The 17,648-nt window shown below is 48.5% G+C and overlaps 1 protein-coding gene across 6 annotated transcripts in view; it reads right to left on the bottom strand.

The window, feature by feature from the left end:
* CEP164 (centrosomal protein 164) overlaps window positions 1-17,648 on the bottom strand; it is a 1,424,585-nt gene that overhangs the window by 1,224,991 nt on the left and 181,946 nt on the right. The gene's annotated exons all lie outside the window — the stretch shown is intronic.

The following is a 17,648-nucleotide window of genomic DNA, read 5'->3' as shown; positions in this document are numbered from 1 at the left end:
ATGGACCTGATTAACTCATTACAGCCGAGTGCTCCTCCAAGTGTCTTCTGCAGTTAACTCCTACTGCTCCTCTAGGCGTCAAATATTAAGAAGTTATGTTCTTACCATAACGTTCCATGTTAGTTGTCTTCTTCTCGCCTTCTTTCTTGCTGGATGGGTTCGGAGCCGATCCTCGGCTCCGACTCGGCCTATACTATAGCTCAAGAGCTATTTTTACCGTCTCGAGGCAGCCCTATAACCCACAATACCATGCGCTAACTCCCCAGATCTCGTTTGGCAGCTAACACATAGTATAAATTTATTATTATATCCTCATTTCCAAGTACGGACTCCCTGCTGGTAACACTAAAGATACGGGGAAACCGTAAAGTATTGTATCTCATGAAATGGAAGGACTCAGAGACCTTCAAGTCTGTCCAGACTAGGGGGCAGGAGGGAGGGACGCAAGAAAGAAGGTGAGAAGAAGACAACTAACATGGAACGTTATGGTAAGAACATAACTTCTTAATGTTAAGTTGTCATTCTCGCCTTCATTCTTGCTGGATGGGACAGTGTCCCTAGCACCTTAGTCCTGGGTGGCTCAATGGAACAGACTCCTGAGTACGGTGGAACCAAAGTCAGCTCTATTTCTGGAGGCTATATCAAGTTTGTAATGGGCAATAAAGGTATGTTGGGAAGCCCATGTAGCTGCTGCACATATGGCATCTAATGGTAACCTTGCTTGAAAGGCCGTTGATGTTGATAGTGCCCTAGTTGAATGAGCCTTAGGCCTAGACGGAAGTTGCCTGTGTCTCAACTCATAGACAAAGGTAATAATGGATGTCAACCATCTGGAAAGAGTAACCTTTGATAATGGAAGCCCTTTCTTCCCTTCAGCATAAGAGAGAAAGAGCTGGTCTGACTTTTTGAGTTGTTTTGTCCTGTCTAGACAATACCGTAGTTGGCGATGAACATCCAATGAATGTAATTTCTGTTCAGCCCTGTTGGAATAGTCTGGGAAGAAGACAGGCAAGTCAAGAGAGTGGTTTAGATTTGCTTCAGAGGACACTTTCGGTAGGAAGGAAGGATTTGTTCTGAGAGTTACCCTGTCTTTATGAAAAAACAAATAAGGGGGACGGACAGACAAGGCTTGAAGTTCCGATACCCTTCTGGCAGATGTTATGGCTACTAAAAACAGAGTTTTCCAAGAAAGAAGCTTGAGGGAGCAAGAGGCTGCGGGTTCAAAGGGAGGCAGAATCAATGACATTAGAACCAAATTCAAATCCCATTGTGGGGGCGGATCCTTAACTGGAGGTCTAAGCAAAAAGATGCCCTTGAGAAAGGCTTTACAGAGTTTGTGGGACATAATATTTGCTTCTGAGAGCCCCACATGAAAATTAGCAATGGCCGCTAATTGTACTCTGATAGTGGCTGACGATGACCCTGAATGAAAGAGCTCCGCCAGAAAGTCTAGAACCTTATGAATGGGTGCATGGAAAGGATCTAAGGACCTAGCTTGTGCCCAGAGTGAAAAACGCTTCCATTTACTCGCATACGTCTTCCCAGTATTGGATTTATGGGAAGCCAGAATGATATCACGGACAGGAGGAGAAATAAGGGGTAGCCTGGCTATGGCTGGAAGTGCAGCAACCAAGCTGTGAGGTTGAGGGAATGAAGAGACTGATGCAGCTTGCCCGTGAGATGGGTCAACAGATCCGGAAGGGGTTCCAGATGCCAAGGCTGTTCCAGTAGGTAACTGTGCAGGAACGGAAACCATACTTGTCGAGGTCAAAATGGAGCAATGAGGATCATTTTGGATCTCAATGCGGTTGCTTTCTGAATTAATTGCGGGATCAACGGTAAGGGAGGAAAGGCATATAGAAGACCCTGGGGCCAATCGCGAACAAGAGCATCTCTGGGGGGATGGCCTGGTAGAGGAAAGAGTGTGAAGAAGTCGAGGCACTTGCTGTTTTGAGGAGTTGCGAAAAGATCGCAGCAAGGCTGGCCCCACTTCTGAAATATTCTGTCTGCTACCGCTTGATTTGGAGACCACTCTTGAGGCATGAGGATAGTTCTGCTCAATCTGTCCGCTATGACGTTGGACTTCCCGGGGATGTGCATTGCTATCAGAAACCGTTGAGAGGAAATCGCCCATTGCCAAAGTCTAAGTGCTTCTCGACATAGGGGGTAGGACTTTGTTCTGCCCTGCTTGTTTATGTACCACACCACAGACATATTGTCCGTTTGAATTGCTATAGTCCCTGTGGGAAGAGAGCTCTGAAGGGCTTGTGACGTTAAAAGCACCGCCCTCATCTCCAGGACATTTATGTGCAGGTGGCATTCTAATTGTTGCCATGTGCCCTGGACCGTCCTGCCCTGATAGTGCCCCCCCACCTGTTCAGGGAGGCATCCGTTGTCACTGTGGCAACTGGGGGGGGCAAAGGGTCTGCCCTGAAAAAGCTGAGGGGGAAACCATCCACCAGGAGAGATGATTCTTGCATGATGGGGTTATCAAGATGTTGTGAGTCATTGGGAGCTGTTGAAAGGACCACTGAGAAAACAGCATCCACTGAAGGATCCTCATGTGGAAGCGGGCTAATGGGAGTAGAAGGATCGCCGCTGCCATGAGGCCTAACGCTTTCAGTACTAACTTGACTTGAACTCTGTTGGACTGAAACAGGAAATAGAAGTTATGTCCTTACCATAACGTTCCATGTGGAGTGTTCATCTCGCCTTTGTTCTTACACATGGGTTCGGAGCCGATCCTCGGCTCCGTGTCAGCCGCTTGCAAGCTCTGCATCGAGAAGAAGCTCGAGACAACCTAATACCCACAATCCCCCTCTGCCTTTACCTCAGATCTAGTTTGCAAGCAAACCAGCAGTCAGAGAGAGAACACTCATGCCAATATCACATATGCACAGAAACTAAGAGTCTATATATATACATATATATATATCTACATGTCAACTATATATACAACAACTGCAATGCAGAAGCAGAATGCCCCAGACCAGGCACCAAACTGAACGTTCTTCCTAAGGGTGGGAGGGTGGGAATGTAAGAACAAAGGCGAGATGAACACTCCACATGGAACGTTATGGTAAGGACATAACTTCTATATGTGATAGTGTTCAATCTCGCCGTTTGTTCTTACACATGGGTAGCGTCCCTAGCTCCTTGTTCCTGAGGAACTCACGGAAGGACGTTCTTGAGCACAGTGGAACCAAAGGTTGCCCTGTCCCTAGAAACCTTGCCTACCTTATAATGAGAACTGAATGTATGTGGTTTAGACCAAGTAGCAGCCGCACAAATAGCGTCTAGTGGTAGGCGAGCTGCATGAGCCAGGGATGTAGACACTGACCTTGTGGAATGTCCTTTGGGTTTGTGCAAAAGAGTTTGATCTGAAGAATCATAGACATAGATGATACAATCAGTTAACCACTTAGAAAGAGTTCTTTTAGTAACCGCTACTCCTTTTCTGTTATCAGCAAAGGCTACAAAAAGTTGATCAGATTTTCTGTGATCTTTTGTTCTATCCAAGTAAAAATAGAAGTTATGTTCTTACCATAACGTTCCATGTTAGTTGTCTTCTTCTTGCTGGATGGTTACTGCCACTCTAAAAGCTCGAGAGTTGGTTCCACGAGGCTCCCCTTATATCCCACAATGCTAGGCGAGAGTTACCTCAGATCTCGTTTGTAAGCTAACCCCAGCTTATAAAAGTAAAAGAATAACTCTAAACAGAGTCCACCTCTAACAACAGGAAGAAAGAAGGGTGACCTACATCCTGAACCGGAAATATGCACAAAAGCATATGCCTAAGATACAGGTGGTAGAAAGAGAGGTCACAATCACAACTCCTCTAGGTCTGTCCAGGCCAGAAGAAGACAACTAACATGGAACGTTATGGTAAGAACATAACTTCTATATGTTAAGTTGTCTATCTCGCCTTCATTCTTGCTGGATGGGACAGCACCTTGTCCCGGTGGCCTAACGGAACAGACTCCTGAGAACAGTGGAACCAAAGTTAGCTCTATGCCTAGAAGCTAAGTCCAACTTATAATGAGAAATGAAAGTGTGAGGAGTAGCCCAAGTAGCTGCACAAATGGTGTCAATAGGCAGTCTGTCTTGGAAGGCTAAAGAAGTAGCCAAAGCTCTGGTGGAATGGGCTTTAGGTTTATTAGGCAGTTTTTGGTGTCTAATTTCATATACAAGGGAAATCAAAGATGTTAGCCATCTGGATAATGATACCTTTGAAACTGAAAGTCCCTTTCTGCTTTCATAGGAGACAAACAGCTGATCAGATTTTCTGAATTGTTTTGTTCTATCCAAGTAGTACCTCAATTGACGATGAACATCCAGGCAGTGTAATTTTTGTTCAGACCTATTGGAATATTCTGGAAAAAAGACAGGGAGGTCAATGCTTTGGTTTAGATTTGACGTCGAGACCACCTTAGGCAAAAGGACGGGTTAGTTCGTGATACTCTGTCCTTATGAAACAATAGATAAGGAGGTCGACAGCTGAGTGCTTGAAGCTCTGAAACTCTTCTAGCTGAAGTAATAGCTACCAGAAAAGAGTCTTCCATGATAGCAATTTTAAAGAACAGGAGACTGCAGGTTCGAAGGGGAAGAATCAAAGAAGCAAGTACTAAATTTAGGTCCCAAGGAGAAGGAGGATTTCTTATAGGAGGTCTGAGAAGAAAAACTCCTTTCAAAAAGGCTTTGCAAAGCTTGTGGGACATTAAGGCAGATTCAGAAATACCCACATGAAAGTTAGAAATAGCTGCCAATTGAACTTTAAGAGTAGAGGAGATGAACCTGCATGGAAGAGTTCAGCTAGAAAATCAAGGACTAATTGGATGGAAGCAGTGAAAGGATCTATGTCCTTTTCTTGAGCCCAATATGTGAAGCGTTTCCACTTACTCAAATAAATCTTCCGAGTGGAAGATTTATGGGAAGCTATCAAAATATCTCGAACAGAGTGAGATAATTGAGGAAGCCTGGCTAAGGTTGGAATTGGAGGAACCAAGCAGTGAGGTTCAGAGAGGGGAGGGAGCGATGAAACTGACCCGACTGATGGATCAAAAGATCTGGAACTAGGTCCAGATTCCACGGTCGCTCCAAAAGAAATTGATGTAGAAAGGGGAACCATACCTGTCGAGGCCAGTAAGGAGCAATGAGGATCAATGAGGCCTTCTGAGCGATAGCTTTCTGTATCACTTGAGAGATTAGTGGGAAGGAGGAAATGCATACAGAAGTCCCGGGCCAAACTTGGACTAGAGCGCCGCTGCTGGGTTGGCCTGGTAAAGGGAATAGAGTGAAATATTCTCTGCACTTGCTGTTTTGGGGAGTAGCAAAAAGATCGCAGCAAGGCTGACCCCACTTGAGGAAAATTTCTCTCACCACAGAGTCTTTCAGAGACCACTCGTGAGGCATGAGGATTGCTCTGCTCAACTTGTCCGCAATTTGATTGGACTTCCGGGATGTATCAGAAACCGCTGAGAAGAAATCGCCCATTGCCACAGTCTGAGTGCTTCTCGACACAGGGGGTATGACCTGGTTCCGCCTTGTTTGTTGATGTACCACACTACAGACATATTGTCTGTCTGGATTGCAATCGAACCCAAGGGAAGAGAGTCTTGAAGGGCTTGCAACGCTAAAAGCACTGCTCTCATCTCCAGAACATTTATGTGCAAGTGGCATTCGCTTGGTTGCCATGTGCCCTGGACCGTCCTGCCCTGATAATGCCCCCACCCGATCAGGAGGCATCCGTTGTCAGAGTAGCAACCGGAGGTGGAACAAAGGGTCTTCCCAACAAGAGCTGAGGGGAAGACATCCACCACATGAGATGATTTTTGCGCGCTTGCGTGATCATAATGGTGTGAGACATTGGAAGTTCCTGGTATGACCATTGAGTAAAGAGCATCCATTGAAGGATCCGCATATGGAATCTGGCTAATGGAAGCAGAGGTATGGCCGCCGCCATAATTCCCAACACTTTCAGAACTAATCTGGCTTTGATTCTGTTGTTGTTGAAAAGGAGTGAGACCAGTTTGTGAATGTCTGTTATTCTCTGATGTGTTAGTCTCGCAGACATGTCTACTGTGTCTAGATTTGCGCCTATGAAAGTAACAGTACGACAAGGCGACAAAACAGACTTTTCGCAATTTATTGAAATGCCTAACTTTTGACAAATGCGAAAAGTGTAATCCCTGGCCATCAGAAGGAGATGCTTGGTGGGAGCTGTGAGGAGCCAGTCGTCCAAATATGGAAACACCTGGAATCCTTGTCATCTCAGGTGAGAAGCTACCACTGCCATGCATTTGTTAAACACCAGTGGTGAGACCAAAGGGCAGGGCCCTGAACTGAAAATGACTGGTTCCCAGCCTGAAGCGGAGGAATCTTCTGGAGCGCCTGTTCATTTTATGTGATAGTACGCATCCTGAAGGTCTATAGAGCACATCCAGTTTCCTTTGCCCAAAAGGGGAAGGATGGATTGCAGCGTGACCATCCGAAATCTTGTTTTCTTGACTGATCTGTTCAAGATACTGAGATCCAAAATTGGTCTCCAGTCCCCTGTTTTCTTTGGAACTAAAAAGAACCTTGAGTAGATTCCGGATCCTTGCTGGTCTGCTGGAACTGGCTGAATTGCTCTTTTGTAAGCAGTTTTGAAATCTCCAAAACTGCTAGATCCCTTGAGCGGGTGGAACATCTGGAAGGGATTTTTGATTGATTTGGAATGCGAAGAAAGGGGATAGAATAGCCTTCGAAATGATGGACTGTACCCATTTGTCTTGAGTCAGGGATAGCCAGGCTTCTGGGTACAGTGACAATCTTCCCGACTGCCTCAGGTGGGCAGTCGGGCAACACCTCAGGGATGCTGAAAGGGCTTGTCAGGGAAGGCTTCCGATTGCCCTGGTTCTGTGGACCCCCTGCCCCTACCATTGTTATTCCCGCTCTGCCTCTGGCGGGAACGACTCTAAAGGCGTCAGGCTTAAGTCCCTTGAGATTGTTTACGGAACCACATCTTTCCACCTTTCTGGTCTTTGTTGTAAGGCCTAGAAGGAGTAGAAAACGGACTGACGGCAGAAAGGGTCTTGCCATCAGTTCGCACCTAGTCAAGGTTTCTTTCACTTGAGGACCAAAGAGATGATCCATCAAACGGGAGTTAGTGAAAGACGCCTTGAAGGGGTCCAAATTGCATAGCCGCATCCAGGCATGCCTACGGCCACACCTGTCCCTGCGGCTCTACTCGCTCCATCAGCCGCGTAAGAGAGAAGGCGCATGGAGGAGTTGGTTATGGAGTTAAGGGTAGCCAGCTGCGATTCATCTTATCTTGAAAACCCGCAGCTGTAGGGTCCTTTAACATTTCACTCGCTTCCTTGATCAAGTCCCTTTGAAGACGAGTAAAATGGCATAGGTAGTTCAGAACGCATGGTAAATGTCGCTGACGAGAACATCCGCTCCTGTCCATGGACCTAGATTCCTTGTTAGGTGGATGGACAGGTACTGAAGGATCAGCTAGCTCCTTCTTAGTGGCAGCAGCTACCACCATAGCATCCACAGAAACTCCTTTTGTTAAGAACTGTTTGTCTGCTGGTGCCGTTATGAACTTGGAGGGCCTCCTGGGAGTGGGGTCCACTGAATCAGGAGCCGTCCATGCCTTTAGCAACCACCTGCATGAGGGGGTCAGGGGAGACACCCAGGAGGTGGAAGGGCGAGAGCCAAACGCCTCAAGGTACACAGATTCATCCTCCGAAGGGTTGAGGGCTGGCCAATTTCCCCTCTGTTTCAGGATCTCTAGTATGTCTGCAAATGAGACATCTTCAGAAGGGGAACGGGGGGAACCCTCAGAATCATCCAAATCTGTGTCAGACGTGATGGACTCAGGTGAGTCAATGTGTTTCCTCTTACACTTCCTCTTCCGAGGGGGCTCTTCTGCCAAATCAGGAGAGGCCTCGGAAGAGGATGAAATCCCACAGGGGGTTCCTGAGGAGCTGGCTCTCTGCGGTCCGGGATGAGGGAGTGAGTCGACTTGACCTGAGGCACCATAGAGGGAGGGGCGGACAGAGCCGACTGTGGAGTAGAGCCAGGCTCTAACACACTCCGCATGACCTCGAATGCACCCCTGTCAGGCAAAGCCAGAGGTCCCTAAGAACCTCCTCGGCACCGACAGTGATGGCTCGAGGCGATGTCGGAGCCGAACTCGCACCGAGAGGGAGAGGGTCGGACAAGGGTCAGATTCTTCGCTATCACAGTCTCGGTTCCCGAGCTCAAGAGAGTCGAAGGAGGAAAATATTGATGGACCGGGCAGGCATCGACTGATGAGTCGGGCTCTGAAGCATCTGGGCCAGTGCCTCGGACTTAAGAAGTCGACTCACTACCCTCTGAAGGTCATGATCCGACAGCCTCGATGACCTAGAGGAGTGAGATCTTTGGCCCGCTCAGACAGCAGGGGAGATCCTGGAGCCGAATGAACGGAGCCAAGAGATGGTGACCTGGACCTCTTCCTAGTTGTCGGCTCGAAGGTCTGGTCGGAGCTGACAGGAACCACAGAAACTGTGGACTGAGACTCATCGGCTCCAGCCGGAGCCGATGTAGGCAGAGGTTTAGAAACCTTAGGTCTCGGCTCAGTTGTCGAGACCTAGATGCCTTAGAGGGCTTCCTGTAGATACAGAAAGGGAATCCTCTGGCTTGAGTAAGTCCCTTAAAATCAATTTATTTTTCTTTCCTGCAGGACCCTGGGGCTGAAGCCATGGCACACAGCACAGGAGTCCTGCAGGTGCAAAGGTCCCAGACAGTAGACACAAGAAGTGTGAGCGCTGTCAGAGACATTTTCTGACAGCACGCATCACACTTCTTGAATCGAGACCTTGTTCTTTAGACATAACTACAGGTGTAATCACACACACAGTCACAAACACACTAATTACACCCTGTCTAATTAAAATATAATAAAACACTAACTAGGTTTTAAAAGAAAAAATAACACACACTCCACTAGAAAGAAAAAGGCCTGAAGGCCCAAGGGAAGAACTTAAAGTTCTTGAGGGAAAAACAGGAATTTTAAAGAAAGGGGATAAGAATTTCTCTAAACTAAGGGAAATACGTAAAAATATTAAAATTAAAGGGGTTTTAATAGACTAAGTACATTAGAAAGTCACTTACCAAGAACCGGTAGAAAACCAACACCTCGATAGCTGTAGCGGCAAACGAGATCTGAGGTAACTCTCGCCTAGCATTGTCGGATATAAGGGCCCCTCGAGCGGTGGAACCAACTCTCGAGCTTTTAGAGTGGAGCCGAGGTCGGCTCCGAACCCATCCAGCAAGAATGAAGGCGAGATAGACAACTTAACATCCTTAGTTGTCTGTGGACATCTAATTTGTGCAACATATACTCCATTTTATTGGAGTGATTCTTGAAGAAAGTGGGTAATTCAATGGACTGATTAATATTGTTAATAGAACAAACTTTAGGAAGGAAGGATGAATTAGTGCGAAGAGAAACTCTGTCAGAGTGAAAGATCAAATAAGGGTGTTTAATGGAGAGAGCTTGAAGTTCAGATACTCGCCTAGCGGATGTAATGGCTACCAAAAAGAGAGTCTTCCACGACAAAAATTTCAATGGGCAAGAGGAGGCTGGTTCAAAGGGGGGCAGCATTAACTTAGATAACAATAAGTTTAGACTCCAAGGTGACGTAGGAGATCTAATTGGTGGTCTAATATGAAAAGCCCCTTTTAAAAAGGCTTTACAAAGTCTGTGGGCCATAACAGGAGCCCCACATTCTTCCACATGGAAATTAGAAATGGCAGCCAATTGAACTCTTAATGTGGCAGGAGAAGCACCCTGATGGAACAAGTCTGTTAAAAACTCTAATATTTTATTCAAAGGAGCTATAACAGGGTCCACTTGCTGTGTATTCGCCCAGAATACAAAGCGCTTCCATTTACTAGTATATGTTTTAGTAGTGGAAGCTTTATGAGAAGCCACTAATATATTCTGAACTGCAGGCGAAAGAAGATCAGACCTGGCTAAGTTAGAATTGGAGCAGCCAAGCTGCTAGATGGAGGGACAAGAGCGAGGGTGGGGAGCCCCTGACGAGTGAGTCAATAGATCTGGCTCTGGGTCCAGGATCCAGGGTCCCCGAATGCAGTGTGTCATGAGGAAGGGGAACCAAATTTGACAAGGCCAGAATGGGGCAATGAGGATTATTGTCCTGTGTAGGTTGTTGGCTTTCTGGAGAAACTTTGAGATCAGGGGGAAGGGAGGAAATGCATACAGGAGACCCGGGGGCCAATCGTGAATCAGTGCGTCCCTGGGGACTTCCCCTGGAGGGGGTAATAGGGCAAAGTAGCTCCTGCATTTGGCGTTCATTGGAGATGCAAACAGATCGCAGGAAGGCTGGCCCCACGTGCGAAAAATCTTTTCGCAACTGACTGTTTTAGGGACCACTCGTGCGGTAACAGTATTGCTCTGCTCAGCCTGTCGGCTATGACGCTGGATGACCCCGGGATGTGCGTTGCTATCAGAAAGCGACCCGTGGACTCCGCCCATTGCCAGATTCTCATGGCCTCTCTGCATAGCTGATAGGACTTGGCTCCCCCTTGCTTGTTTATGTACCAGACTACCGACATGTTGTCCGTCTGAACTGCAATAGTTCCCAGAGGAAGAAGGGGAGCAAAGTGTTGCAACGCTAGAAACACTGCCCTCAACTCTAGAACATTGATGTGCAGATTGTACTCTAAATTGGTCCATTCGCCTTGGACTGTCTGTCCCTGAAAGATGCCCCCCCCACCCTATCAGGGAAGCATCCGTGGTCACCGTAACTGTAGGCGTGGGTAGCACAAATGGTCTCCCCTTGGAAAGGTTGCAAGTCTGAAGCCACCAGTTTAGGTGTGTTTTGCATGTGTTCGTTATAAGAATCTCATGTGTTAGAGGTAGTTGTTGGAACGACCATTGTGCAAACAGTAGCCATTGTAGGACTCTCATGTGCAGTCTTCCCAAGGGAATTGCAATAAGAGAAGCTGACATGAGTCCCAAAACCTTCAGTACCAGTTTTGCTGGGGATTTCCTGGACAAGAGAAGAAGACGTATGTGAATCTGAAGTGAAAGTATCCTTTCTGGAGGAAGTCTTAGAATTAACTGATGTGTATCTAATTCCACTCCTATGAATAAGATACGCTGTGATGGCTGTAGTAAGGATTTTTCGAAGTTTACGGAAATTCCTAGGTGAATACACAGTTGAAGAGTGTAGTCTCTGGCCTGTGCTAGTTGACACTGGGTGGTGGCAGAAAGGAGCCAGTCGTCCAGATACGGAAACACCTGGAATCCTAGGCGTCTCAAGTGAGACGCTACCACTGCCATGCATTTGGTGAAGACCCTGGGGGCTGAGGTCAGACCAAAGGGCAGGGCTCGAAACTGAAAGTGACTGGCACCCAGCCGGAAGCGCAAATGATCTCTGGATGCCCTGGCCATTTTGATGTGGTAGTATGCATCCTTCAGATCTATTGAGCACATCCAGTCGTCCTTCTGTAAGAATGGAAGGATCGATTGAAGCGTGACCATTCGGAACTTTTCTTTCTTGACGAAGGTATTGAGGCCGCTTAGGTCCAGAATGGGCCTCCAGTCCCCTGTTTTCTTTGGAACTAAAAAGAACCTTGAGTAAGTTCCGAATCCTCTTTGGTCCGCTGGGACTGGTTGGATGACTCTTTTTTTCTAGCAGCTTTGAAATTTCTATAGCTGCTGGCTCTCTCAGATGGGGCGGTACATCTGGGAGTCTTTTCTTTGGAATGGGATAGGATAGAAATGGTATATTGTAACCTCTGGTAACCACGCTTTTTACCCACTTGTCTGTAGTTATGTTTTGCCAGGCCTGAGGGTATAAAGCTAAGCGACCCCCGACTGCCTCCAGAGCAGGACAGTTGGGCCTCCTCTCAGGAGTGCTGGAAAGGTTTACCAGGGAGTGTATCCCTGTCACCTTGATTCTGCGGACCCCCTCTGCCGCCAGGGCGGCGTCTTCCACCTCTGCCCCCTCCTCTGCCTCTAGAAGGGGCATCACCCTGTGTGCCTGGGAAAGATCCTTAGGGTTTTCGAAACCACATTTTTCCACCACGTTGCCCTTTGGGGTACGGTCTGGTTGGGGTGGAAAAACGGACTCCGACAGCAGACAGAGTCTTTCCCTCCTGCTCACACCGGGTAAGGGTCTCCTTTACTTTGGGGCCAAAAAGAGTGGCACCATCAAATGGGGCGTTAGTAAAGGAAGACTTGAAGGCTTCCGCAAATGAACATAAGCGCATCCAGGATTGTCTGCGAAGAGCAATCGCTGAAGCTGCTGCCCTACTCGAACCTTCGGCTGCGTAAGAGATCAGCCTCATGGACGAGTTTACAATGGATGTAAGGGTATTAAGTTGCGCTGTCACTTTCTCTGAGACAGCAGCATCTGTAGTACCCTGGAGGGTATCTCCCAACTCTTTGACTAGATCCTCTGCAGTCGTGTAAAGTGGGTCAAATAGTTCAGGGATCGCATGGAAAAAGCCGCTGAACTAAAAATGCGCTTCCCGTATCTGTCCATCGTCCTAGAATCTTTATTAGAGGGATGGACAGATGAGGAAGATTCCGACATCTCCTTTTTCGTGGCCGCTGCCACCACCATAGCGTCCACTGGAACTCCTTTTGTCAAGTAAGTCTTGTCCTGGGGTGCAGTGATATACTTATTAGGCTTCCTAGGGACTTGTTCCACTGTGTCAGGAGCCTCCCACGCCCTTCGAGCAATAAGTTCCATTAATTCATCGAAGGGCGGAGTGACCCAGGAGGAGGAAGGGTGAGCACCAAATGCCTTCAGCAAGACTGACTCATCCTCAGAAGGGGGAAGGGACTGCCAGTCACCTCTCTGTTTCAGGATCTCCAATATGTCAGAAAAAGAGACATCTTCTGAAGGTGACTTAGGGGACCCTTCTGACTCATCCAAGTCAGTATCGGATGTCAAAGATTCTTGTGGAGAATCTAAGTGTCTCCTCTTACACAATCTTTTCCTAGGGACTTCTTCATGGGGAGCATCCGAAGAAGCCTCCGAGGAAGAGGGGGCACCCTCCAGGGGTGGCTGAGACACCGGTGCTCGACGCTTGGATGTAGCCGTGGGTGCAGAGGAGGATAACGGCCCTTTATGGGGAGGAGAGGTTACTTCTACTGATGTAGTTGTCTGGGTAGACAACACCTTCCTCATGAGATCGAAGGCCCCCGGGTCCCGAGTTGAAGAATCTCCCAGTTCCGTAGAAATGGGAAGAATCCCGAGACAGGCATCAAGGCATCGACCCGAGGACGGAGCCGAATCGATCCGCCGAGGCCCGAGGGGAAGAGTCGGAACCGAAATGTCGGTTCGACTCGCCCCGGAACCAAGGACAGATCGTCGGCTCGAGACTCCGGTACCGGATCCGACGGAGTCGAGGTGAGAGGAACAGACCGAGAAAGGGACGGTTCTGGACCCGAGGGCTCCACAATCAGAAGATCAACCTCTTCCGGCTCCAAAGACTGCACAGGTCTCGGAGCAGGAATGGGTGGAGACAATGGGAGGCCTTCAAGTTTCGACACCAACTGGGTGGAAACCGAAATAAGTTTGGATAGGGCAATGCTCCAATAACTTCTGCACCACACGATCCACATCGACATCGGAGAGCTTAGAAGAAGAACGGGTTGAAGGAACCGAAGACGGAGCCGACCTCAATAGAGTCGAGGAGGGAGCTCCATCACCGGTTCCAAGACTCGAGGCTCGAACTGACAACAGTTGAACACTCGCCCAAGTCTGTGGAACCGGTGATCTAACTTTACTCGAAGAGCTCGGAGCGGATGACTTGGGCTCCGACGTCTTCGATTCCTTCGAGGATTTGGATGCCTGGTCTGAAGCATCCAGAGCCTCCTGAAAGGAAGGTTTTAATAACCCCCTGTCCATGAGTTTCCTGCGCCTATCTGTCATGACCCTCCCACTAAAAGAGTGACAAATTGAACAGTCCTCTTGTAAGTGGAGAGGGCCAAGGCAGTAGACACAGGAACTATGGTTGTCAGTAACTGACATTTTTTGGCCACACTGGCAACTATTAAAACCTGATTTAATTTTCTCAGACATCTTAAAGAAGAAACAGGTAAGAGAAAAAAGGTCAAGTCCAGTAGAGAGACAAATCCAGTAAAAAATGTCGAATCCGATATATAAGTCAGTCCGGTTGTCAAATTCAAGTAAGGGGTGGAAGGCCCCGAAAAACTCTAACAAGTTTAATTAAACTTAACGGTACTGAGTATTTCTACCTTACCACACACACATACACTATGTCACCAAAAAAGTACTTTTAGAATAATTTTTTTCACAAAATAACAATAATAAAAGTTATTTCTTATCTGAAGTTGCTCGAGCTAGATCCCAGTGATGCGAACGCAGCAGCGGCAAACTAGATCTGAGGTAAAGGCAGAGGGGGATTGTGAGTATTAGGTTGTCTCGAGCTTCTTCTCGATGCAGAGCTTGCAAGCGGCCGACACGGAGCCGAGGATCGGCTCCGAACCCATGTGTAAGAACAAACGGCGAGATTGAACACTATCACATCTGAACATTCCACCGTATGTCTGTCACTCTCTGAGGTGGTAATGTTGCAAACATTTCTGTGGTGTTTAACATGGCGCCTATAAAGTTTATACATTGACAAGGCGACAAGGAGGATTTTGCAAAATTTATAGAAATACCTAGATTGTTGCAAAGTTGAATAGTGTAATCCCTGGCCATTATAAGATGCTGCTTGGTGGTAGCGGAAATGAGCCAGTCGTCTAGATATGGAAACACCTGGAATCCTTTTTGTCTCAGGTGAGCCATGACCACTGCCAAGCATTTGGTGAACACCCGGGGGGCTGTGGTGAGACCAAAGGGCAGGGTTCTGAATTGATAATGACTGGCTCCCAGCCAGAAGCGGAGAAACCTCCTGGAGCGCCTGTGTATCTTCATATTATAGTACGCGTCCTGGAGGTCTAACGAGCACATCCAGTTGTCTCTGCCCAAAAAGGGTAGAATGGACTGCAGTGTTACCATCCGAAATTTTGTCTTTTGTACAGAGTTGTTCAATCTGCTGAGGTCCAAAATGGGTCTCCAGTCTCCTGTCTTTTTTGGTACCAAAAAGAATCTGGAGTAGATTCCGGATCCTAGATGATCTGCTGGGACTGCCTGGATGACTCTTTTTTCTAACAGCTTTTTTATTTCTAGCTGTGCCTGACCCCTTTGTCCGGGTGGTACGTCTGGTAGGGGTCTTGGCGGTTGTACCAGAGGGGAAGTGAAGGGAATTTTGTAACCCTCGGATATGATCGACTATACCCATTTGTCTTGGGAGAGGGATTGCCAGGCTTCCGGGTACAGAGATAATCTTCCCCCGACTGCCTCCGAAGGCGGACAGTCGGGCAGCTTCTCAGGAATGCTGAAAGGGTTGGTCAGGGAAGGATTCCCAGGAACCCTGGTTCTGTGGACCCCCCTCTGCCCCTGGGGCGGCGTCTGTTATTGTTCCCCCCTCTGCCTCTGGGGGGAAATTCACCACGTGCGGCAGGCGCGACTCCCTGTGATTTGCGGAACCACATCTTTCCACCCCTCTGTCCCTTAAGATAAGGTCTAGAAGGTGTGGAAAAATGGACTCCCACGGCAGAGAGAGTCTTACCATCTTGCTCGCATCTGGTGAGGGTATTCTTCACCTGAGGTCCAAACAATTCTGAACCATCAAAGGGGGTGTTGGTGAAGGACGCTTTGAAGGGATCGGCAAAGTTACAGAGTCGCATCCAAGCGTGACGTCTCAGCGCAACACCTGTGCCTGCGGCCCTACTCGCTCCATCGGCTGCGTAGGAGATAAGCCGCATGGAGGAGTTAACAATGGAATTCAGGGTAGCTAGCTGGGAGTTCATCTTGTCCTGATACCCCGCAGCAGAAGGATCCTGTACAGTTTCACCCAGTTCTTTGAGCAAGTCTCTCTGAAGGCGGGTGAAATTACATAAATAGTTCAGCGATCGCATAGCAAAGGTCGCTGAAGCAAATGTCCGCTTACCGTACCTGTCCATGGTCCTGGACTCTTTGTTAGGAGGATGAACAGGTACAGAAGGATCAGCTAGTTCCTTCTTAGTGGCTGCTGCTACCACCATAGCATCAACTGAAACACCTTTGGTGAGAAAGGATTTGCCCTCTGGAGCAGAAATAAATTTAGAGGGCCTCCTAGGGGTAGGTTCCATTGAATCAGGAGCTGCCCACGCCTTTCTAGCCAATACCTCTATTAGTGGGTCGAAAGGGGGAGCCACCCAGGAGGTGGAAGGGTGAGATCCAAAAGCGTCAAGGTAAACAGACTCGTCCTCGGAGGGTTTGAGAGTGGACCAATTTCCCCTCTGTTTCAGGATCTCTAGGATGTCTGAAAAAGAGACATCCTCAGAGGGGGATCTCGGGGAACCCTCTGACTCATCCAAGTCGGTGTCCAACGTGACTGACTCGGGGGAGTCTATGTGCTTCCTCTTGCACTTTCTTTTCCTAGGAGGTTCCCCTGAAGCTTCAGGGGAGGCCTCGGAAGAGGAGGAGACACCCAAAGTGGGTACCCTACGCTTTGGATCTCTGCTGTCAGCTGTCAGATGCAGGAGGATGGCCAGAGACCGTAACAGGCACTGTAGAGGGAGGAGCTGCAGAACTTAACCGTGGAGTGGACACTGGGTCCAGCACGCTCCTCATCACCTTGAAGGCTCCCCTATCAGGTACCAAAGGCAGTCCCGGCTCCGAAGAGACCCGAACCGCTCCCGGCACTGACAGAGAAAGCTCCGAGAATGATGTCAGGGCCGAACTAACCAGAGCCGAAGCTCCGAGAGGGAGAGCGGGGTTAGACAAGGGTCCGATGCCACTCGCCCCCTCGGAGCCGACAATGGAGTCCCGGCGCCCAGACCTCTCCACAGACGGAACCAATGAAGAAGTCGGAGCCAACGACACGGGAGCTGAAGGTGGAAGTATCGGCTCCAACGTGGGCAAGGTTAGGGTTCCGACAAACTACGGCTCCGAACTCGAAAGGTGAGTCGGAGGAGGAATCGATAGCGGTACTGAGGGAGCCACAGTCTGGTGAGACGGGCTTTGGAGCATTTGGTCTAGTGCCTGAGATTTTATGAGCCTACTGACCACCCTCTCAATATCGTGTTCTGAAAGCCTGGATGACCTAGATGAGTGAGTCCTATGACTCCGCTCCGATAGGAGTGGTGATCTCGGAGCCGATTGGACGGATTCTAGCAAGGGAGACCTAGAGCGCTAGCGCACTGGGGTCGGCTCCGATGCAGGTTTCTGAGCGGATACGACCTTGCTCGCCTCGGATCCGATTGGAACTGATGTCGGAGCCATCTCAATTACGCCAGTCCTCGACTCAGAAGCTGGAGCCGAGGGTTTGGCGGTTTTAGGAGACTTCCCCGAGCCAGACTTGGACGGGGAGTCTTCGGGCTTCAATAAGCCCCTTAAGATGAGCTTATTACGACGCTCCTGCAGGACTCTTGAACTAAATCCGTAACAGATGGAACAAGAGTCCTGCAGGTGTAAAGGCCCCAAGCAGTAGACGCAAGAAGTGTGACCGTCTGTCAGAGACATTTTCTGACAGCACGAGTCACACTTCTTGAATCCAGAGACCTTAGCGTCTTTGGACAT

The sequence above is a fragment of the Protopterus annectens genome, chromosome 8.part0 (assembly GCF_019279795.1).
Source record: "Protopterus annectens isolate FY-2018-M chromosome 8.part0, PAN1.0, whole genome shotgun sequence".
NCBI lineage: Eukaryota > Metazoa > Chordata > Ceratodontiformes > Protopteridae > Protopterus > Protopterus annectens.
Note: the sequence above shows the minus strand (reverse complement) of the source record. Positions and strands in the feature narration are given on the sequence as shown.